General features: G+C 37.2%; 1 protein-coding gene across 9 annotated transcripts in view; it reads left to right on the top strand.

The window, feature by feature from the left end:
- WDFY3 (WD repeat and FYVE domain containing 3) overlaps positions 1–24,086 on the top strand; it is a 266,585-nt gene that overhangs the window by 27,731 nt on the left and 214,768 nt on the right. For all 9 annotated transcript variants that reach the window (XM_025425680.3, XM_025425694.3, XM_025425668.3 and 6 more), the window contains exon 2: positions 4,519–4,612. The gene's annotated coding sequence lies outside the window, so the exon portion shown is untranslated. The remainder of the gene's footprint in view (positions 1–4,518; positions 4,613–24,086) is intronic.

The following is a 24,086-nucleotide window of genomic DNA, read 5'->3' as shown; positions in this document are numbered from 1 at the left end:
AAGGGTAAGATTTAGGTAAGTTCGTAAGTGTGGTTCTGGAAGTACTCTTCTATAGGAATCAAGGCCAGTGTGTAGAGTGATTCAGATTTTATGTGGCTTTTGATTTTTTTTTTTTTTCCCCTGTATAATGCTGTTCATCAGGTGTTCTGTCAGGAGTCCTGAGAAGGTATAGGAAGGCTATAGCACTGCTTATTAAAATTTTTTTTTTTTTCAGACATTCAACTTTTTGTTGCTCTTTAGTCTAACCATCTGGTTTGTAAAACACTTAGGAAGAAATTCCTAAAACCCTTTTGGGACTGTCTAGAATTTTTTTTTTTTTTTTCTTATTGAAATTCAAGCCAGAGTATGATCCTAATGTCCTTAGAATTTTCATGTGAATATAAGAAAATCAACTTAAAGACATATTTAGGGCAAGGTATAGTTAATTGTCTAGCCAAGTCTGGAATGAGGATCTCTGTGATCTTCTAGGTTATATAATTTAATTTTTGAAATTCAGTTCATACCTGTGTGCATATTCATAATTCATTCTCACCCCTTTGACAGTATAACTGACTTACTCTAAATTGAAGGCAACCAAAGCATGAAATGAAAACAGGTAAAACGTCAGGGTTAAAATGAGAACTCTGTCTAGAGTGTGATTTAAATTGTGATTTGTATAAAGCTGATACTTGAAATTATATTGCATATTACAGTTACAGTACATTGAAATCATGTCAAAGCATTTGCCTTTGGCTGCATTTATATGAAAATAAAGGATTATAAAACAGGATTATGTAATATTCTAGGCTTCTGGTACTTTAAGACATCAGTAGATTGGGTTAATATACAAAAACATTTGGTCTTCTATCTTACTGTTTCCCACTCTGTCTGGCCTCCTGCTGTTTTGTTTCTGCTTCTTTATCTCAACACTTGCTTGTACCTGGTAGTTCAAAATGGGTAAAACCAAATAATCATCCAAAATACTAAAATTTCTATGAAACAATAAGTATGAGCAAACAACTGAGGAGGAAGTGGCAAAATATATGAATAGGCATTTCATAAAAGAGGAAACATGAGTTAGCCAATAAATCTGAAGAAATACTCAGTATAATTAATCAACAGGAAAAAGCAAAGTCAGACCACAATTTGATGCCAAATTAAGGAGTTAGCATTACTAAGTATTGGATGTGGTTTAATATGAACAGGTAGTTGCTGGTGGGATTATAAATTGCTAAACACATTTGGGGAAAATAAAAATTGGCATCGTCATGAAAAATTGAACATGTGCATATTCCTCAACTCCTAGGCACAAACTTAAGTGAAACTTTGGCACATGGGACATAGGAAAAGGCGTGTGAGAACATTTATAACAAATGGTCGTAATAGGGGGAAAAAACCCTGGGAGAAAAATAAGATACTATTGTGAGGAAAATGGATAATTATGATATATTTATACAATGAAGAAAAATTCTACAGTGAAAAGGTATGACCTGCAACTAAAGGGAACAACATGGATGAATTTTTAAAATATAATACTGAATGAAAAAGTCAAACCCTAGAAGATGGGAGCTATTTTAATACTCTTTTCACAAAATTCAGTGGAATACTATGGGGCTGAGGGATATGTACATATATGATAAACTTTTAAAAACATATTTATTTGAGAGAGCAAGCACCAACTGGGGAGGGAAGAGGGACAAGCAGACTCCCTGCTGAGCAGGGAGCCTGATGCAGGTCCCAGTCCCAGGACTGGGAGATCATGACCTGAGCTGAAGTCCGATGCTTAACTGACTGAGCCACCCAGGTGCCCCTCTTGTGACAAACTATTAGGTAATTTTTAGAGAGAGTACTTGAGCACATGCTAGTGGTGGGGAAGCGGTTGTTGGTAGGGGAGGCAGAGGGAGAGGAAAAGAGAATCTTAAGCAGGCTCTATGCTCCACACAGAGCTCAAGGGGTAAGGTGGGGGACTTGAGATCATGACCTGAGCCAAAATCAAGAGTCAGAGGCTTAACCAACTGAGCCACCCAGGCATCCATGAGAGAGTGAGTGAGTGAGGAGGGGCAGAGGGAACGGGAAAAAGGGTCTGAAGTAGACTGAGCACGAAGCCCCTGTTCATTCCACTAGTGTGAGATGATGACCAGAGCTGAAACCAAGAGTCAGACACCTAACCGACTGAGCCTCCCAGGCGCCCCCCTGCAATAAACTTTTCAAAAAGCCAAGTAATGATAAACACAAAAACAGTAGAGCAGTTAGAGGAAACTGAAGGGGTGAGAGAGGTGGGGCATGGGAGGGGGTGAGCAAGTTAGGAGAACATTACCAGGAACTTCTATTTAGATTCTTGAGTTGGGTGGTAGGTACCTGGGTGTTTACTCTTTCTTTTTCTTTTTTTTAAAACATGTTACAAGTAACTTTTATGTAATAAGTTAAAAAATAGGGAAAGCATAAATTAGGAGACATGTCATCATTTCTGCTTATTCCCTTATTGCCACTTGAATTCCTAATGTCATTCAGTTTTTCACTAGAGGTATCTTGTTTTAAAGTCTTTTATCTTCTTTAAAAAAAAAAAAAGGGGGGGGGGCAGCCCCAGTGGCGCAGCGGTTTGGCGCCGCCTGCAGCCTGGGGTGTGATCCTGGAGACCTGGGATCGAGTCCCACGTCGGGCTTCCTGTATGGAGCCTGCTTCTCCCTCTGCCTGTGTCTCTGCCCCCACCCCCCTCTTTCTCTATGAATAAATAAAATCTTAAAAAAAAAAAAAAGTCTTTTATCTGATTAGGCTGGGGTGTGTCTGTCAAGTCACTTGGTAACAACTTGTTGGATGAATAACTGAATGAATCATTTGGGAAAATAATTCCAAGATTTTTTTTAAAGGTTTTTAAATTTTTTTTAAATTAATTAATTAATTTATTTATGATAGTCACAGAGAGAGAGAGAGAGAGAGAGAGGCAGAGACACAGGCAGAGGGAGAAGCAGGCTCCATGCACCGGGAGCCCAATGTGGGACTCGATCCCGGGTCTCCAGGATCACGCCCTGGGCCAAAGGCAGGCGCAAAACCGCTGCGCCACCCAGGGATCCCCTAATTCTAAGATTTAAAAAAACAACTCCCTAAGAGGTAGATTTTGAAAAATACTTCTAACACTTCAGGCTGGGTGAGCTAGCCAGCAAAACTAGGTTATTGTTATGTAGGCTTTTGAATGATAATTAACTGTATATTTGAAGGCAGTATTTCTTTTTTTAAGTACAACTCTCCTTTAATTATTTTTTTTAAATTAATCTTTACACCTACTGTGGGGCTCGAACTCACAACCCTGGGATCAAAAGTCACATGCTCTACCAACTTAACCAACCAGGCTTCCTTTGAAGGCAATATTTCTGATTATGTTTTAACTCCTGTAATAATATCAGAGAGATTAACAAATACATGACAAAAAACAGTCGATCAGAAAAGCTGAATGTTGCTAAAAGAGGAAGCGATTCATAGGTATAACGTTTTAGAGTTAGAAGGTCCGTGGGAATTAGTTCACCCTCCTTGTTTTTGAATGAAGGCACTTTGGAACCAAAGACGTAATCGATTAAGATCATAAAACTTGTTGAGAATAGAATTAGGAAAGATTAGAACCTATATTTCATGGTTCATATACTAGTGTTTTCATATTGAAATACTGAATGGCAAATAAACATTTTTTAAGACTTTTTAAAAAAGATTTTATTTATTTATTCATGAGAGACACACAGAGAGAGGCAGAGACATAGAGGGAGAAACAGGCTCCCTATGGGGAGGCTGATGTGGAACTCGATCCCAGGACTCTGGGATCATGACCTGAGCTGAAGGCAGACACTCAACCACTGAGCCACCCAGGTGCCCCAAGACTTTTTTTTTTTTTTTAAGTGATTTCTATATCCGTCATGGGGCTTGAAATCACAACCCTGAGACCAAGAGTTGCATACTGTGTTGACTGAACCAGCCAAGTGCCCCAAATAAAACAAATATTTTACTATCTTATATAAGGCATGCTAAATCACTTGAGGTTGGGTTATAACCATTAAGTGAGAAAACATTGTTTTCTGATTTTAATATAGAACAAACTACATTTACCTTCAGATGCTTGACAAATATACCTTGAAAACTAACAGGAATTTTTTTGCTTTTTTTTTTTTGCTTATATTTGGCTTTCCAAAATGAGTTTGATCTGTGATGTACCAATGAATACTGGACTGGATATGGGAAGAATTACGTTCTGAACCTGGCTCTGCCACTAAGTATCTGTTGTCCTTGATTCTTAGTATAACTTTTCCTGGTCTCAGTAAAATGAAGAAGTTGAACCAGATGGTTTATAGATACCAAATTTAAACAACTGTATTCTTTATGGATTTTATCTAGTAAATTTTATCTGTCTTGAATAAATCATTGTCATGTTTTCCACTACTAAATCACTACCAACAAATAAGGAGATAAAGAAGGAATCAGTAGAAAAATCAACTCATTATGCCAAAACATATTCTGAAAATAAATTGGGTTTTCTTTTTCTTTCTTTCATCATAGGTATAATACTTCTCCACATCTGCTTCAGGAAGAAAGTGCCTGCCACTCCTATTGTTTCTACGCAGGTTCATGCCAGCCCAGAACAGAGAATCAGGTCAGTTTTATGACTGTTTTGTCTATTGAATAAGGAGTGAGGAGCAAGAATTATGGTAGTCTTTTTTTGCATTAGCATTGTAACAAGACCACTGAACTCTGACTCAAAAAAGAGCTAGATTTTAGTCCTCCTTTAATTGCTGATGGCTGGGTAAGCTTAGGCAAACCTGCTTTCTTGAAGGGCTTGTAGTTTTCTGCATCCAAAAAAGGATATATTAGAAGAAATTACTTTCAGTTTCAATTTTGGCTTTAATGCATTATTACTTTTATTGTTGGTACCTACATAGAATAAAATCTTGTTTTTAAAACATCCTTTTCTTTTTCTTCTGGAAAAATCTAGTTGTAAGCTCAGGGTTTGGAACTCTTTAACTCTACTGTATTGTAGTTCCTTTGAGTGAATAGTTTATTTTTTTAATGATTTTATTTATTTATTCTTGAGAAACATAGAGAGGCAGAGACACAGGCAGAGGGAGAAGCAGTCTCCCCACAAGGAGCCCAATGTGGGACTTGATCCTGGATCCGGGATCCTGGGATCACACCCTGAGCCAAAGGTAGGCGCTCAACTGCTGAGCCACCCAGGCATCCCTGAGTGAATAGTTTAAATGATGAGCTATGTTGTAAGGCAGTTGAGGGTACTCCTGCTACCTGTTTGCCTTGGTTTTAGTATTTTGCTTGGCTTTATCGTTACTGAAGAGTTTTTTATGTGAAGTTATTAGTCCTTTGGTAATGTTCTTCAGTTTTTTTTTTTTTTAAGATTTTATTTAGTTATTCATGAGAGACCCAGAGACAGGCAGAGACAGGAGGAGCAGGCTCCGTGCAAGGAGCCTGATATGGGACTCGATCCTGGGACTCCGGGATCACACCCTGAGCCGAAGGCAGATGCTCGACCGCTGAGCCATCCAGGCATCCCGGTTCTTAGTTGTAGAGAGGGTATCTTTTTGACGATGTTAGTTCTCTATTGCATGTGATACAATTCCAATAGCTTAAGCAAAAGGGAAGTTATCAGACTTTTGAGTGTGTCCCAGGAGACATCAAAAGATTCAGGGACACAGAAATGCCCCTAGGCTATACAAGAACCCAGTACCCAAATGCAGTCAGGTTTCCCTCACTGTCAGTGGAGTGCCTCTTTTCTGTGTCTGTTTCACCATCTTCGGAGAGCTGACGCTTTTCACATTTCTCTTCTTTGTCATGGGAAACATGGTTGTTACCACTTCCCACACTCTGTGTCTTATAGTTCAGACTCCCAAAGAAAGGCTATCACTTAAGTACCCAACCCCAGATTTCCCAAAACAGACTCTGATTCATTAGTCAGGTACCCCAGAATAAGTTGTACCTTAGGTCAGAGTCTTTTTAAAACTTGACAATGGCTGTCTTGACATATTTATTTAGAAGCCTGTTCTCTGAAAAAGGATCTGATTTATTCCTACTGAAATGCAGATAGCTCATAATAGGAAATTAGCCCTTCAAGGTGTATTTGTATTTTAATTGGGATCAAACATCAAGCTAAAGCCGTGTTTCCCAAACTGAGTAGAAGTGAAGCCTTGAGTTCCAGTATATAATAATGATTAACATAGATGAAAGAAGAGCAGTAGGGATTGAAAGATGATATTTTAGGGTTTAGGGAGTGGGAGAAAAATGAGCAACCATGTTTGAGTAGTCAGAGAAGGGCAGATAGATAATCACATATATTTCTAAGGTAGCAGTGTTATTGAATATAGCAAGTAGAAGAAAAGCTCTTCAATTTAACTTTCTGAAAAAAAGATTTGAAGGTTAAGAGAAAGGACCATTAGGTTTAGTCCCAGCTCAACTACTAACTGTGATTTTGCTTAAATCACTTATCTCTTGTGCACCGCAGTTTACTAAATTCGGGCCACTTACCAGCTGTGTGATTTTTTTAACTTCTAGACATCAGTTTCTTCATCTAAAGATGGAATTGATGATAGTGATCTCTCATCAGTTTCTTGAGAGGTATTACTATATATTAAGTGTTCTAAACAGCTCCTAGCACATCAGCATCCTCAATTTTTGAAATAAATGGATTAGATTATATGATTGCTGGAGTCCTAGCTTACTTAAAAAAATAAACCTGTGGTCTAAGATTTTTCTGATAGGACTAATGTCTTTTTTCAGAATTAATACTTAGAAGCTTTGGCCAACTACTTGAGCCTTGCATTAAGACTGATATTGGTACTGCCAATAAAAGTTATTTTGTATTAAGTATATATATTTGTTCTCTCTGGCTATATGTATTAATTTATTAGGGCTTCTATAGCAAATTACTACAAATTAGGTGGCTTAAACAACAGAAATTTATTTTTAGTCTTATAGTCTGGGGCCAAAAGTCTGCAATCAGTGTGTCCCTTCCATGACCCCAAGGACCCCAATCCCTCAAGGATTGGTCCCTTCCATGTGGGAAGGTTGTATTCCAGTGCTCTTTCCTTGGCCTGTAGATAGCTGTCTTTTCCCTGTCTCTTCACATCATGGTCTTTCTTTGTGTGTGTGTGTGTGTGTGTGTGTGTGTGTCCAAATTTCCCCTTTCTATAAGGATACCAGTCATATTGGATTAGGGTCTACCCTAATGATGTGAGTTTAATTTGATTACCTCTGTAAAAGCCTGACTGCAAAAAAAGTTACATTCTGAAGTAGTGGGGATTAGGACTTCAACATATGAATTCTCTGAGGGACACAATTCAACCCATAGCACTGCATAACAGATTACTCCAGCGATGTCTGGGTGGCTTAGCGGTTTAGCACCTGCCTTCAGCCCAGGGCTTGATCCTAGAGTCCCAGGATCAAGTCCCACATCCGGTTCCCATCATGGAGCCTGCTTCTCCCTCTGCCTGTGTCTCTGCCTCTCTCTGTGTGTCTCTCATGAATAAATAAATAAAATCTTTAAAATAAATAGATAAATAAATAAAATAACAGATTACTCCAAAACTTAGTGACTTAAGGCAACAAATGTTATGTTATAGATTTTGTTGATCAAGAATCTAAGCTGGTTCCTCTGGTTCAAGGCCTCTTACAAAGTTGCTTTCAACATGTCCACAGGGATATGGTTTCATCTGAAGGCTCTGGCGAAGGATCTGTCTCCAGTTCACTCACATGGTTGTTGGCAGCATTTAGTTCTGCCATGGTTGTTGGGCTGAAGGCCCTAGTTTCTCATATTGGCTGTTTGCCAATAGCCTATATTAATTCCTTTCCATGTGAGCCTTTAATTTTGTAATGTAATCATGGAAGTGTCATCCCATTACTTACTCCCTTTTCTCTTCGTTAAGTGAGTCACTGGAGCATCTGGGTGTCTCGGTTAAGCCTCCATCTCTTGGTTTTGGCTTAGGTCATGATCTTTGGGTCATGGGATTGAGCCCCGAGTCAGACTCTGCTCAGCATGGAGTCTGCTTCTCCCTCTCCCTCCGCTTCTCCCTCTGCTTGCACGTTCTCTCTCTCAAATAAATAAATAAAATCTTAAGAAAAATAAAAAAAAAGTCATTGAATCCAGCAGAGAGGATTACACAGGAGTGTGTGTACTAGGAGGTGGGGTCATTGGGAGCCATCCTTGAAGCTCCCTATAGTAGTATATAAAAATGAAGGGAGAAGATAATATGCTAAATGGAAAAATACATAATTTGATATTGTTCACAAAGCTTAAGTGTTCAACTTTTTAAAGTAATCTCTACTCCCAATGTGGGGCTCGAACTTAATGACTCCTGAGATCCAGAGTGTCATGCTCCACTGACTGAGCCAACCAGGCACCCTTAGTCTTCAACTTTAAACAGAAATTTAATACCCTTAAGCCATGTGACTTTGTAAGGAGAAAGTACCTCCTCACTCTTATTTTTTTAAAAAAGGAAGAAATGTAACTTTTATCTTCAGTTTCCTTATTTAAAATTTTTTTTATCCTTTAAAGGTTGTATTTATTTGAGAGAGAGAGAGAGAGAGAGAGAGAGAGTGTGCAGGGGCAGGGGAGTGGGTAGAGTGAGAGCATAAGCAGGGGTGGGGCAGAGGGAGAAGCAAACTTCCTGCCAAGCAGGGAGCTCGATGTGGAACTCAATCCCAGGACCCCGGGATCCTGACCTGAGCTGAAGGCAGATGCTTAATCTACTGAGCCACCCACGTGTCCCTCTTTTTTTTTTTTTTTTTTTTTAAAGCAAAATGGTGCATTTCATTAAATCAGTTATTTTTTGGTCCTATGTAGAAATGCTCAAATGGTATCTGGCTTTTTACTTTGCTGAGTTGTTAAACTATTTCTCATAGAATATCCAAAAGCCTAACCTTATGTCCCTAAAAATATTGAAGAATAAGAGGTCCTGTGTTGTTAAGATTACTTCAAATTTACCAGCTTTACTATGGTTACTTTCTTCAACTGAGTTACATTTTATTTTATTGTAAAGATTTTATTTATTTTAATTTGAGAGAGAGAGCAAGGGCAGGGGTGGTGCAGAGGGAGAAGCCGACTTCTGCCAAGCAGGGAGCCAGACATGGGACTCGATCCCGGGACTCTGGGATCATGACCTGAACCAAAGGTGGACTCAACCCACTGAGCCATCCAGTGCCCCTAAGTTATATTTTATATTGTTAGAAATTGTTAAGACATTTGTAAGGATATTTAATACAGTGAATTGGCTAAAAGAAATTACAGTCATAATTACTTCTACAGAACGTAGTGGCACAGTCACATATGCTATATCTACCAGCTAGCAGTTCTTAATATTTACGTTGATGGAGAAGTACTTGGAAAGTATTATTATGTGTTAGTTTTTGTAATCTTTGTTTGGAAGGCAGTATAGTTGAGTTTCTGGAAGTGAGATTTGACTTAATTGGCATTATCTTTGTGAGTTTAATCCAAGATAAGTTTGTGTGTATGTGGCAAATGGAGTGACATTTCTTCAGTAAATTTGGTCTAACAAAATCTCCACTTCAATGAGAAAAGATTGTTTTAAACAACTTCATTAGAATAGTTTGAGCATATACTTCTTTTTTTTTTTTAAGATTTTTATTTATTTATTCATGAGAGACCCACATAGATAGATAGAGAGAGAGAGAGAGAGAGAGAGAGAGCAGAGATATAGGCAGAGGGAGAAGCAGGCTCCATGCAGGGAGCCCGACTTGGGACTCGATCCCTGGTCTTCAGGATCACGCCTCAGGTGGAAGGCGGCGCTAAACCGCTGAGCCACCCGGGCTGCCCTGAGCATATACTTCTAAAGCACTGATTACATGACTGAATTTTCTAAGCATTTGTTTATAATTATTTGTGAGTTATTATAAAATGAATTTGTGAGTTATTATTAGTGAATACCTAATTATTAGAAATGATGAGATTTATTTTTAAATCTTGCTAGGTTTGTAAGTTTAAATCATTTCATACTGTACAAAAGTAAAATGAGTATGAACTCAATAGAATTTGTATGGAATATCCTTTTTTTTACTTGTTAGCAGGATGTGGTTTAACAGAGACCATACAGAATTTTAAATTGAAGACTTTCTTTTGATACACAGAATGGCCTAGGGAATGCATTCTTATGTTTGAACAAATGGTAATATTTTTTCTTTGGAAAAAAGGTCTGCTGCATTGATTATGGCAGAGAGGAAGTTTTATTTATTTATTTATTTTTAAAGATTTTATTTGTTCAAGAGAGAAAGAGCAAGCATGAGCAGGAGGAGGGGCTTTAGACTCTGAAAGAAATAGTGTTGAATATTATATGGTTTAGAAGAATATTACCCAGAAATGAAAGTTTATGTAGGATGCATTCTTTTTTTTTTTTTTTTTTTTAATTCACTAGAGACCAGAGAGAGTGAGGCAGACATAGGCAGAGGGAGAAGCAGGCTCCATGCAGGGAGCCCAGTGAGGGACTTGACTCTGGGATCACACCCTGAGTCAAAGGCCGACATTCAACCAACCACTGAGCCACCCAGGTGTCCCAATGTAGAATGCATTCTATGTAGAAACATATATTGAGAGTTTAAAAAGTTTAAGAAATGGAATTCAATATGAAAAGTACAGGTTTTTTCTTTTTTTAAAGATTTTATTTATTCATGAGAGACACACAGAGAGAGGGACAGATATAGGCAGAAGGAGAAGTAGGCTCCCCACGGAGAGCCCAATGCGGAACTCGATCCCAGGACCCTGGGATCCTGATCTGAGCCAAAGGTGGATGCTCAACTACTGAACCACCGAGGTGCCTCAATACAGGTGTATTTAATGTGAAGCTTAAATTACAAAGTTTTAAAAGTTTTTATTATCAGAAAAAAATAGAAGTTGAAAAAAAACAACATCACTAATTAGAGTATTGGAATTTAAAATTTTCAGCTTTCTTTTATTTCAGGAATTGATACCTTAAGTTCGGGACTTAGAAATATAAATCATTTTTATCACACTTTATCCCCTTTTGTGATTTTTTTTTTTCTGTAGACTTCTGGTGATTGACTAGAGCTAGAGGTTTCTATGACTTCATCTTTGAGTTATTTTTGACCTCGAGTATTCCTTATTTGGCTCTTGTTTGAGGACAAATTATGCATTTTTTTTAGTATATGTGCTGCCAAAGCGAGCACAGACAAATTATGTATTGATCTTCATTAAAAATTATATAAAGATTTAAAAGCAGGTGTGAGAGAGAACTGTAGTGTAGTATATGTGTTGGTTAAGGTACCAAACTTAGTCATATTTCTAAGTTTAAATTTTTTTTTTAATTTTTATTTATTTATGATAGTCACACAGAGAGAGAGAGAGAGAGAGAGAGAGGCAGAGACACAGGCAGAGGGAGAAGCAGGCTCTATGCACCGGGAGCCCGATGTGGGATTCGATTCCAGGTCTCCAGGATCGCACCCTGGGCCAAAGGCAGGCGCCAAACCGCTGCGCCACCCAGGGATCCCTATTTCTAAGTTTAGATCATGGAGTCATTGCTATAGCTCTTTGCCCTAGTATACATTTCTTAATTTCTCTTTTTACTTCCTCATCTGTAAACTCCTCATCTGTGAATTTATTAATAATATTTAATAGAAGTTTCATAAGGGTTAAATGAGGTAATGTTTGCAGGGTTATATACTGTCATTAGCAGAACAGCATTCTCTTTATATTCTAACCTTAAATTTGTATTGTTTTCTGATTTGCTCTAGGTTTGAGGAGCTATTTTGCAGTCACCAAATACATATGTGTTTGGTATTATAAATCTATAACCCAAGGAAGTCAACTTTTCATTTCTGTTTTCTCTTTAGACTTTTACTACTGGCCACTCCTGTTTTTTGTTTTGTTTTGACCTGGGAGAAAGGAGTGAGAGAGGGGGTACCTATTCCCTTCACAGTCTTATGTCTTCTTACCCATAGTAGCATTACCCCTTGCTTCAGTTTTATGAAAACCTCTACCACAGGGCTCCTGTATTAACCTGGTTGTGAGATGATTATGGCCACTTAGGAGCATCCTAAGAAAGCTAGGCTACTTCTCCTTGTAGAAGAAGGATCTATGTCTAAGTTGAGGGAAATACTGAATTTTGGAGGAAGTCTCCTGTTCACATGTTTTGCTGCTAATTTGGTAAGATGTCAGTTTTACTTTCCCTGAGCTTTTTTTTTTTTTTTTTTTTTGGGTGCTTTATGTCAGTGAAAACTAAGAAGGCCACAGCTCTCCGTAGAGTTTGTAAACTGGAAGTGTTGTACAATAAATGACAAAGGAAGAGGAAAGGAAGTGTGAAGCATAATTTCTCAAGCTGTTTTATTATCTTCTTTGTGTGTGGTGGTGAAGGAACCTCAAAGAGCCTAGTCTAAGGGTACCTGGGTGGCTCAGTTGGTTAAGCATCTCCCTTCAGCTCAGGTCATTATCCCAGGATCAAGCTGTGTTAGGTTCCCTGCTCAGTGGGGAATCTGCTTCTCCTTCTCTCCCCCTTCCCCTCTCTTCCTCAAATAAATAAATAAATAATTTTTTTAAAGCCTAGCCTAAATCATCTTTTGGAAAGTAAAGATTTAGTTGTTGTTAATGGAATGAAAGATTGTGTGAGTATGACCATACGCTGAAGTAAAATGTCAGTTAAAGAATGATTTAAAAACATAAAGGGAAGCAAGGATACATTCCATTCTTTTTTTCTTTTTAAGTTTTTAATTATTTTGGTTCTTTAAAAGAGAAATTAGGAAATCTTGGTTCTTTCCACCTCCAAAGAACTGAAGTAATTTATAATGGCTGCCCTCTCTCCCTTCCACATTTACTCCTTCCCTTCCTATTTTCCACATAATTTTTGACATTTCAGGTTGGTTCTTTTATATTTGGTGTTACTGCATGTTTTGTAGGAAGCAAATCATGTTATTGTGTTCATGATAGAAGACTTGTTTTTCTCCTTAAAATATCTGTAGCTCTTTCTTAACTAGATTAATTGCCTAGTCCAATAAATGTTTCAAAGAGATCCCTAAGAACGAATTTTTGAAATTGTCTCAGAACTAATCATGGTTCTTTTTGAGATCAGAGCTAAGATTTGTTTTATTTAAAAACAGTATCTTTTAAAATTAAAATAACCTTTTAAAATATTTTTACTTTCCTCCAACATCAGTAGATCATCATGATGCTTTGTGGTGTCTAAGTGGCCATTCAGGAATAAGGGCTTTTAGGGTCAGAGGTTGTTGAAGGAAAACTTTTACAGAATATAATGAGAAGGCAAGCTGTCCCCTATGGAAGAACACCTTAGTTTATTGGTGCAAAGGCTGTATGATAGAAATTGTGTTTTTTTGCTGGAAAGACCCAGTTATGTGTTTATGATAGAATTGCCTGAGTGGGGAAGGGCAGATTCTGTAAGAAGGGCTTGTGTGTGGGTCACCTGGATGGCTCAGTTGTTTAAGTGGTTGACTCTTGATTTCAGCTCGGGTCATGATCTAAGGGTTATAAGACCAAGCCCTTCATCAGGCTCTGCACTCAGTGTGGAGTCCACTTGAGATTCTCTCCCTCTCCCTCTGCCCTCCCTCTACTCATGCTTGCATACACTTTCTCTAAAATAAGTAAGCAAATAAATAAAATTTTTAAAAAGGGGAGGGTTGTGTGTAGGAAGAAAATAAATTATCCATGAGAAAATTTTTGAGATTTTAAGTTTTAATATGTTTTTTTTTTTTTTTTTAATATTTTTTTCTTTATTTATTTATGATAGTCACACACACAGAGAGAGAGAGAGAGAGAGAGGCAGAGGGAGAAGCAGGCTCCATGCACTGGGAGCCCGACGTGGGATTCGATCCCGGGTCTCCAGGATCGCGCCCTGGGCCAAAGGCAGGCGCCAAACCGCTGCGCCACCCAGGGATCCCAAGTTTTAATATGTTTTAAGTTTATTGTTTGAATTAGCTCTTTGCTTTTCTTATTTTGCAGTCTTGTTTTCCATGGTTCATAGTTTATGAGCCTGGAGTGGAGATAGATACATTGAAGTCTAATAGAAGAAATGGTCTGTAAATTCAATGAATGGATATTTTAGCTGTATCTTATAACTGTATTTTGAAGAATGTGTGAGGCTTGTGAGGCTTGAACTCACAACCTGTGACCAAGAGTCATATGCTTTTCTGACTGAGCCAGCCAGGCACCATAGGTCCTAAAAATATTTAAACGGTATCCTCTGTGATGTGTATTCCAGTAAAAAAAAAAAAAAAAAAAAAATGGTGTCAGCCATCTTTTTTACTTTAAGTTCATTGCACTTCTTTCTGCATGATTTTCCAAAGAGCTAGGCCTCTGAGAGTTGTAGGATCTTTTAAGATTAAAAATGTGTCTGGGGATCCCTGGGTGGCTTGGCAGTTTAGCGCCTGCCTTCAGCTCAGGGCATGATCCTGGAGTCCTGGGATCGAGTCCCACATCGGGCTCTCTGCATGGAGCCTGCTTCTCCCTCTGCCTCTGTCTCTGCCTCTCTCTCTCTCTGTCTCTCATGAATAAATAAATAAACCCTTAAAAAAAAAAAGTGTCTTTCGGGATGCCTGAGTGGCTCAGTCAGTTAAGTGTTTGCCTTCGGCTCAGGTCGTGATCCAGAGTCCTGGGATTGACCCCTACATCAAGCTCCCTGCTCAGCAGGGAAGACATCTGCTTCTCCCTCTTCCTCTGCCTGCTGCTCTGCCTACTTATGTACTTATGTGCATGCACTGTCTCTCTGTGTCAGATAAATAATATCTTTTAAAAAAGTATCACAGAATTAGCAAAAAGAACATCTATGAGATTGTGTGAAGTATATACAAATAATTCTCAGATTATGAAAATATACTTTACTCCATGACCTTTTGTTTACCTTGATATAATGTTCTAAGGCAGACTGTAAACTACATGGTTTAAAGAAAGATTTGTGCAGTATGACCACAGATTTTCATCTTTGGTAACATGGGAGAAATTAATATGGTTTCATGTTTAAAGTATTGGTGATGTAAAATACATCTGTTTGTATAGGAAAAAAAGTCATGGTTTTGTGTATCCTTACAATGTACGTTACCTGGCTAGAGTGGTACACTATTCTAAGATTTATCAGTTGGCATTTTGTAGACCAATGGGAAGTTTCTTATTTTTGTTCTTTCAAAAATATTAGAAATCTAGAAACAAGTGGAGACTGCTCAATGGTTTTATCCCTCTCCTTTTATTTTTCTAAAGTATTTATTTTAGAGAGAGTAGAGGAGAGGCAGAAGGAGAGGGAGAGACAGAATCCCATGTAGACTCCCTGCTGAGTGTGGAGCTCTGATGCTGGGCTTGATCCTAGGACCCTGAGATCATGGTCAGAGCCTAGAGTTGGACACTTTAACCAGCCGAGCCATCCAAGCAACCCTATGCCTCTCCTTTTAAGCCAAAGTTTGCATTTTGGAAATTTTAAATATACAGAAATATTTATCATTTCTGCAAAATTTTACAGAAAATACAGCATTTATCTAAATACTTTCAACCTTGACTTAGTAGTTACCAGTGTTTTGCCACATACATTCCCATTGTATTTATATACATTTCAGGGAGGAGGGATGGCATCGCTGAACCATTTGAAAGTAATTTCAGCTATCATGATACTTCATAAATACTTCAGCATGGGCCTTCTAGAAATAAGGGTGTTCCTCTACATGACCATTACACTGTTATCATAGGTAACAAAATAACAATAATTTAGTACATTGTTATGTTAAATCCAGTCCATACCCAAATTCTCTAATTATCCCCAAGATTTCTTTTATAGCTTTCTCCAAACAACAATCTAGTTAAGATCCACACATTACATTTGCTTTATATCTCTTTAGTCTTTAGAAATCAAGATTAAGGGATGCCTGAGTGGTTCAGTGGTTAAGCGTCTGCTTTTGGCTCAGGTCATGATCCCAGGGTCTTAGAATCAAGTCCCGCATCTGGCTCCCCACAGGGAGCCTCTTTCTCCCTCTGCCTATGTCTCTGCCTCTCTCTCTGTGTCTCTCATGAATAAATAAAATCTTTAAAAATCTGGATTAAAAAGAAAGATAAAAAAAAAAGAAAGAAAGATAAAAATCTAGATTAATTTCTCCTTCTCCTCCTCCTCTTTTTTTTTTTTTTTTTTTTTTTTTTAATGATCCTCACCTTTTGAAGAGAGTCCAGAAGTTCTCTTGTTAGCAATTCACATTCTGCTTTTGTTCCTTCCTGGTAGCCTGCCCACTGAAGTTAGAAAATACTCCTTCCACAGGAGCAGGAAGCCACATGAGATACATATGACAAAATTTGTAGGGGAATTGAATAGTGCCTTGAAGTGATTATTACTGGGTTGAGGTTAACAAGTGAGAATAGAGAAGATTTCTTTCAGATTAATGAAGCAGAGTTTGAGAAAGAACAGGAAAAGAAAGAGGTTAAAGGGAATGCATATGGCAGTGACGGATGGCCGCAGGTAATTTGTTTATAGAGAGGAGGGAAGAAAAAGAGAGGGAGGAGAGGGTTGGGGAATCATAGTACCTAGTACCTAGAGGTAGAGGTAGAGGGCTAGATCCTCATTCTGCATTGGCTGAGAGGTTGAACGAATGAAGTCTTTGAATTTTCTGTACTAACTGTGTAGGTAGGCACAATGAACCTAGGTCAGCCTAACTGCTATTAGAAAAGCAAAGGAGGTTGTGTGTATTGCTTAGCTATGAGGTTTCCTGTGAAAGTACAGGGGTCATATTCATATTTTGTACTGCTTCTTTTATACTTTGGCTATATATATATATATATATATATATATATATATTAGAATAATTGTGTAGGTAGGTACTCTAAGTGGGAAGAGTTCTAGTTTTATAACTTTTGTATGCAATATACATGTATAAAACATATATGCAGTTTTATATAATGTAGTTTATGTATTGAACCCTTGAATTGAGAAATTTAAAAAAAAAGAATACAAAATGAAAGCAGTAGAAACATTCTATGTTTGCTTATAAATATTTTCACTACTCATAGAACATACTGAATAATACTTCTCTCAAGTAATTTCTGATAAAATGTCAGATATTCATAGACATAAAGAACTTTTATCTGATTATGTTCAGTGCTTTTCAACTAGGAGGCATTGAGAGAGCTAGTTAATTCTCAAAATGGTGACATTTTACTACAAGACCAGTCTGTTTTACTGTGAAAATAGACTTTTTTTCTCATCCTTTCTCTTTTTTTCTCTTCTCTCCTTTTCCTTCCCGTATTTTTAAGTAGTGTACCTTTCTCTTCTGTTCCCTTCCTTTTCTTTCATCCCCTATTTTTAATGACCTCCTCTGTTTCTGAACTTCTATCCCATGTTATTTGTGTAAGAACACTGTAAGAACACTGAAGGCACTGCTTAATAGCAGATATTTTATGATTTGATCCAAGAAAAACCTCTGTTGTCTCATGACTGAGTTTATGTTTATGTTATACTAGCTTTTGAGCCTCTAGGCAGTAATTTTCACTTATTTATTACTTCTTAAGATCCAAAGTAATACATTTTCTCAGTGTTGGTATTTCTAAGTTGATCTAGTACGTTCTTTCCTATCCATATTCAGGACCAGTTGAGAAATACAGAGTGACATGATCAGGTTTCATTTGGACATGGGTACTCTGTAGCTGTGTGGAGAGTGGTTTAGAGTGAGGGCAGGTGGAAGGATGATTATAAATCAGATGAGATATGCTAAATGATTAGTTCCTGAAACCATTCAGTATGACTGGAGATAGAAGGACAAATATAAAAGATATTCCCTTAGAATATGCTCCCTTTGGGGTGAGAGTTGAAGGAAAGGAAGGAAAAATTTTTTTAATAAGAAATTTATTTTTTATTGGTGTTCAATTTGCCAACCTACAGAATAACACCCAGTGCTCATCCCGTCAAGTGCCCCCCTCAGTGCCCGTCACCCATTCACCCCCACCCCCCCGCCCTCCTCTCCTTCCACCACCCCCAGTTCGTTTCCCAGAGTTAGGAGTCCTCATGTTCTGTCTCCCTTTCTGATACTTCCCACCCATTTCTTCTCCCTTCCCTTCTATTCCCTTTCACTATTATTTATATTCCCCAAATGAATGAGACCATATAATGTTTGTCTTTCTCCGATTGACTTATTTCACTCAGCATAATACCCTCCAGTTCCATCCACGTTGAAGCAAATGGTGGGTATTTGTCATTTCTAATGGCTGAGTAATATGAAAGGAAAGAAATTAATTGAAACCATTGGGTAGGCCAGGTTAACTGCCAAGTTTTACCTGGATGACTGATTGACTCTGTATCCTGTTTAGCTATGTAGAAATTATAGAAGAAAAAATAGAATTGAGGGAAAAAAAAATAATGGGTTAGATTTTTGAGCATAATGGCTTTTTGGAAAGAATTTCAAACTTAAAAAGAAGCTGCCACAGTAATATAAAGATCATCCATGTGTCCTCTGTTCAGATTTATCTATTAGCCTTTTGTCCCTAATGCTTTATTATTAACTTTATAAATGAATATTTCTGTGTATATATGTGTAAATACACACACGTGTACATGTATTCTTTTTGAATCATGCAAAAGTTACATTGAACATATCATATAGCACTTTAGTCCTAAATATCTTAGTGTGGGTTTCCCAAGGATGAGGATAATCTCATATAGAGCAGTCTTAAAAAACTTCAGTAGATTTAAGGGACGCCTGGGTAGCTCGGTGGTTAAAGTGCCTGCCTTCAGCTCAGGGCATGATCCTGGATTCCTGGGATTGACTCCTACATCAGGTTCCCTGCATGGAGCCTGCTTCTCCCTCTGCCTGTGTCTCTCCCTCTTTGTGTCTCTCATGAATAAATAAATAAAATCTTCAAAAACAAAACAAAACTTCAGTAAATTTAACATTGCTATCTATTTATCTATTATTATTATTTATTTTTAAGTAGGCTCCATGCTAGGCCTACTGAGGGTTGAACTCATGACCCTTAGTTCAGGACCTGAGTTGAGATCAAGAGTCAGATACTTATCCAATTGAGCCACCCAGGTGCTCCTATATTGCTTTGATCTGATTTGTCATTTTCTAGTTTTGTCAGTTGTTCACATAAATGTCTTTTATAGTAAGCAAAGTTCTTCTCTTCCACTATAGTATTTAGTCTGTGGACCCATATTGCATTTAGATGTTATGTCTTCAACGTTTTTTAATCTGTGAGAGTTCTTCATCTTTTCTTTGTCCTTTATTACATTGGCATTTTCAAAGAATATAGTCATCCCCCTTTCCCTTTTTTTCCTTTTTAACAGTGTGTGCCTTATCTTCAGTGTATCTGATGTTTCCTCTTGATAAGATTCAGGTTATGCATTTCTAGATGGAATATCATATAAGGGATGTGTCTTAATATATCTGGAGGTATGCAGTGTCTGCTTCTCATTTGTAATATAAATTTTTTAAAAAAGATTTTATTTATTCATTCATGAGAGACACAAAGAGAGAGGCAGAGACATTGGCAGAGAGAGAAGCAGGTTCCCTACAGGGAGCCTGATGCGGAACTTGATCCCAGGACCCTGGGATCACAACCTGAACCAAAGGCTGATACTCAACCATTGAGCCATCCAGGTGCCCCTGTAATATAAATTTTGACCACCTGTTTCATTATCTGATTTCTTCGCTCTATGGTTACTATACTCTCATACAGTTAATAAGCAGACTGTGAGGAGGTACTTTAAGACAATTAAAATATCCTACCTCTCATCAAAATTTCATCCCCTTAGTGTAGGATCTACCAATTGTTGCCATCGTGGTTGTTACATGATGATTTTTTTCTTTTTTTTTTTTTCATGATGATTTTTTCTAACACCAGTTCTCTCTCTCCTTTTACTAGTGATAACTCAGCATTCTATTGAAATAAGAGCCTTTTTATTTATCTATCCATATTGTTTTTATTATTGAACTCCTGGGTTCTTATTTATTACCCAATGATTAATAATTTATTACTATCCTTAAATATTTGGGTTCTCAAATTGTTCCAGATCTCATCAATGGGATCCTCTTTCTCCATGCTGGCTCCTGTTATCCTTCTCCATGCTCTTATCACTTTTTATTTTTTGCTTTTCAAGTACTTCATTGTTTTCTTTTCTTTTTCTTTATTTATGATAGTCACACACAGAGAGAGAGAGAGAGGCAGAGACATAGGCAGAGGGAGAAGCAGGCTCCATGTACTGGGAGCCCGATGTGGGATTCGATCCCGGGTCTCCAGGATCGTGCCCTGGGCCAAAGGCAGGCGCTAAACCGCTGCGCCACCCAGGGATCCCACTTCATTGTTTTCATTATTAAAAATAACCTTAATCTTCTCGGCCCCTAGAGTCAGTCATGTCTCCTAGGAGCCCTGGTCCCTGTTAGTGGGGGAAGAGAAATGATAGTAGGAGCCAAGATCTAGACATTTAGTATATATGTCGCCATTGGGTATTTTTGCTCCTGGGCCCTATGAGGGAACAAGCTAGAAAATATATGTATCTTTATATGTACACATACATATATGTATAAATACATTTGCATGTGCTTATGTAATACAGGTATATGCTTGAATATGGATATATACTTTAGAAATATGAGTTTACACTGGTTCCTCTGTTTTCCGTTTTTGTGTAGTGAGAACACTGATACCTAAATATCAGCATTTTTACTAATTTGCCCTAAGTGAGCGTCATCTAAAATGATTTCAGAATTACTTCACCTTTACCACTATAAAACCAAAACAACACCCCACCCTGGTAGATAATTAACTTCATTGGTTTTGTGTTTATTCTTCTGATTTTTCTTTTGATTCAATAAACAGATAACATGTATTTTTCCTTATTTCCTTTTTTTCTAGCACAAACACGAATGCTGTCTATATAAGTACTTTGGCACTTAGCTGTTTTCACTGAAAAAATATACCCTGAAAATCATTCTGTCTCAATTCATAGAGATCATCATTATTCTTCTGTGTGTGTGTGTGTATGCAAGTTCATTTGTCCTGTCTTCTGTCCTATCTTCTCTAGGCTATCGAGGTGATTTTGCAGTTTTGGAGTGCTACAATGAATAATCTTGTGCATGTCTTTTTTACTGCTGGAGGTGGGTCTTCAGGATAAATATAGGTGTGGGATTACTGGCTTAAAGGGTAAATGGATATGTACTTTTGCTAGATGTTACCAAATCTCCTTCCATTGGAATTGTACTGTTTTGCATTAGAAAACAATGAATTTGGAATCAGTTTACTGTTTTTAACAGTGAAGGAATGGGGTAGTAATCTATATCAGAGAAATAGGGATAATTATCTGTGCTCTGTCACAGACCCACAATTTTACATTTTAAAGCCTGAACCACAGGAATCTACTATTTCATTTATAGAGTATGCCATTTAATTATTTTAACTTTTTATTACAGAAAATTTCAAACATCCATAAAACTAACACTAGACTTGACCTCTTTTAGGCTTCTGTAACTCCACCATCTCCACATATCTGAAGTGCATAGAAAAAAAGGTGAGAAAGAGAATAATAGGTTAGAGACTATTGTGGCACGGATCAGTGAAAATAGCACAAAAGCAGTCTGGTTGATGGATGCATTAAAAGTTGTATCTCTTGGGGGATCCCTGGGTGGCTCAGCTCTGCTTATGTCCCTGCGCCTCTCTGTGTCTGTGTCTCTCATGAATAAATAAATAAAATCTTTAAAAGAATTGTATCTCTTATTTCAGGTCAAAATAAACAGTGTTTACTGTATACATATGTATTTGTTATTAGAGCAGAAGCTACAAATGTCTTTTATCAATGAACCTAAAACAACTTACAGACATTTGCTAGCCAGCATCTAAACATAACACAGAAAACGCTAAAAAATTCCAGTTTGTTTAATGACTTAGCCCAAATCAGAAGTCAGATACTTAACTGACTGAGCTACCCAGCCCATTTTTTAATTGGGTTCTTTTTTGATGCTAAGTTGTAAGAGCCTCTGCTTTATGTATTTTGGATATTAAACCCTATGTAAAGATATGATTTGCAAATATTTTCTCCTTTCTTTGGGCTGTCTTTTCACTTATGATAGTGCCCTCTGATGCAAAAAAGTTTTTAATTTTCATAACTCCAATTTATCCTTTCCTTTTTTGCCGTGTGGTTTTGGTGTCATATTTAAGAAACTATTGCCAAATCTATGGTCACGAAGAAATGCTCTTGTGTTTTTTTCTGAGAATTTGATAGTTTTAACTTAAATTATATCTGTGATCCATTTTAGGTTTATTTTTGTGAGTGGTGTAAGTAAGGTATGGGTCCAACTTCATTTTTCTTGCATGTGGGTTTCCAGTTCTCCCAGCACCTTTTTTTTTTTATTTTTTATTTTTTTAAACTTTTATTTAAAGAGATCCTTTCCTCACTGAATGGTCTTGGCTCTTGTTGAAAATCAGCTGGACATATATGTGAGAGTTTATTTCTGGGCTCCCTATTCTATTCCACTGCACCATACATCCATCCTTACACCAGAACGTAGTTTTTATTACTGTATTAAAGGTTTTCTTTTTGACTGACTAGTTTATCATTCTTGGTTTTTTTTTTAAGCTTTTTTTTTTTTAAGACTTTATTCATGAGAGACACAGATAGAGAGAGAGAGAGAGGCAGAGACAGAGACAGAGACAGAGACAGAGACACAGGCAGAGAGAGAAGCAGGCTCCATGCAGGGAGCCCAATGCGGGACTCGATCCCAGGACTCCAGGATCATGCCCTGGGCTGAAGGCAGCCACTCAACTGCTGAGCCACCCAGACGTTCCAAATTGACTAGTTTAACATTCTTTATGTCTACCTTTAAAAATGTTTCTAATATGTGTCTTTAAAATTTGCTTTAAAAAAAAAACATAAAATAAAATAAAACTTGCTTTCAATAGTTACATTTAGTTGACAGGACTTCAACATGAGCTGCAAATATCAACTTTATAATGAATATTGTTGGAGTTACTATACCAGGAAAATTAATATTAAAGCAAGCAAATTTGGGGTTATTTAATTGATACTGCATTTTTTTCAGAAATCATAGGGAAAACCATAAATACAAAAAAATGAATATTGTCTGTACTTGGCCATAGAAAGAACAAAAGGAATTGGAAAGACCAATTATATATATATAATCTAGTAAGTGATGCTTTAATTTCATGTTAAATGTCATTTTCTTTTAGTTCCAAAAGTAATCTACTTAATGAAACTCTTTCAGGAATTTCATAAAAGAAAATAATTTGTATTTTGTGAGGAACATTTTCAATAAGGAGCTAGTTAATGGCAGACTCTTAATTATTAAGCCAGAACTGAATGGCCGTGTTTATTAGGCTTTTTTATGTTACAGATTTTTTTTTTTTTTTTAAAGATCTTACTTGTTTATTCATGAGAGACATAGAGAGGCAGAGGAAGAAGCAGGTTCCATGCAGGGAGCTCGATGTGGGACTCAATCTTGGGACTCCAGGATTGTACCCTTAGCAAAGGCAGGTGCTCAACCTCTGAGCCCCCCAGGCATCCCTGTGTTAAAGATTTCTGACTTAATTTGTCTCCTTTCAGGCTGCAACAAAATTAGAAAATTAGAACATCAGATGTTATTCTTTCTCTGTTGATATACAGATTTTTGTTTTTATCACTTTTTTCAGAGTAGGTTTATACCTTCTTCCCCTATATTTTAACTGTAGGCCATAAGTAAATTATTTAGTATTTATGAAAAAAATATTTTGTAACAGGAATACTGGGTTATAAATTAAAGGCAGACCTCTCTAAGAAAACATAATTTAATCTTTTTATAGTTTGCTATAATTGAATTCTAACCTGTCATCCAAAATAGATGCTCCCGCATAACTTAGTTGCTTACTTTCACTTTTTTCCTGATAAGTCTCACAGTAATTGAAAGTTGTATAATGGCCAGTCTTATGTTATCTATATCCCCATGTACTTATTCTATCCCTGTATGATTTTGAAACAAATTCTAGACATCATTTCATCAGTAAATATTCTAGTACAGGTGTGTGTGTGTGTGTGTGTGTGTGTGTATAGAAACAGACTGCTAGTGTGTACAGTTTAGGGCAAATGCATTCAGTAAATTTTTTTTTTTTTTTTTTTTTAAAGATTTTTATTTATTTATTCATG

The sequence above is a fragment of the Canis lupus genome, chromosome 32, assembly GCF_003254725.2.
Source record: "Canis lupus dingo isolate Sandy chromosome 32, ASM325472v2, whole genome shotgun sequence".
Classification (NCBI taxonomy): Eukaryota; Metazoa; Chordata; class Mammalia; order Carnivora; family Canidae; genus Canis; species Canis lupus.
This window is presented reverse-complemented; position numbering and strand designations above follow the sequence as displayed.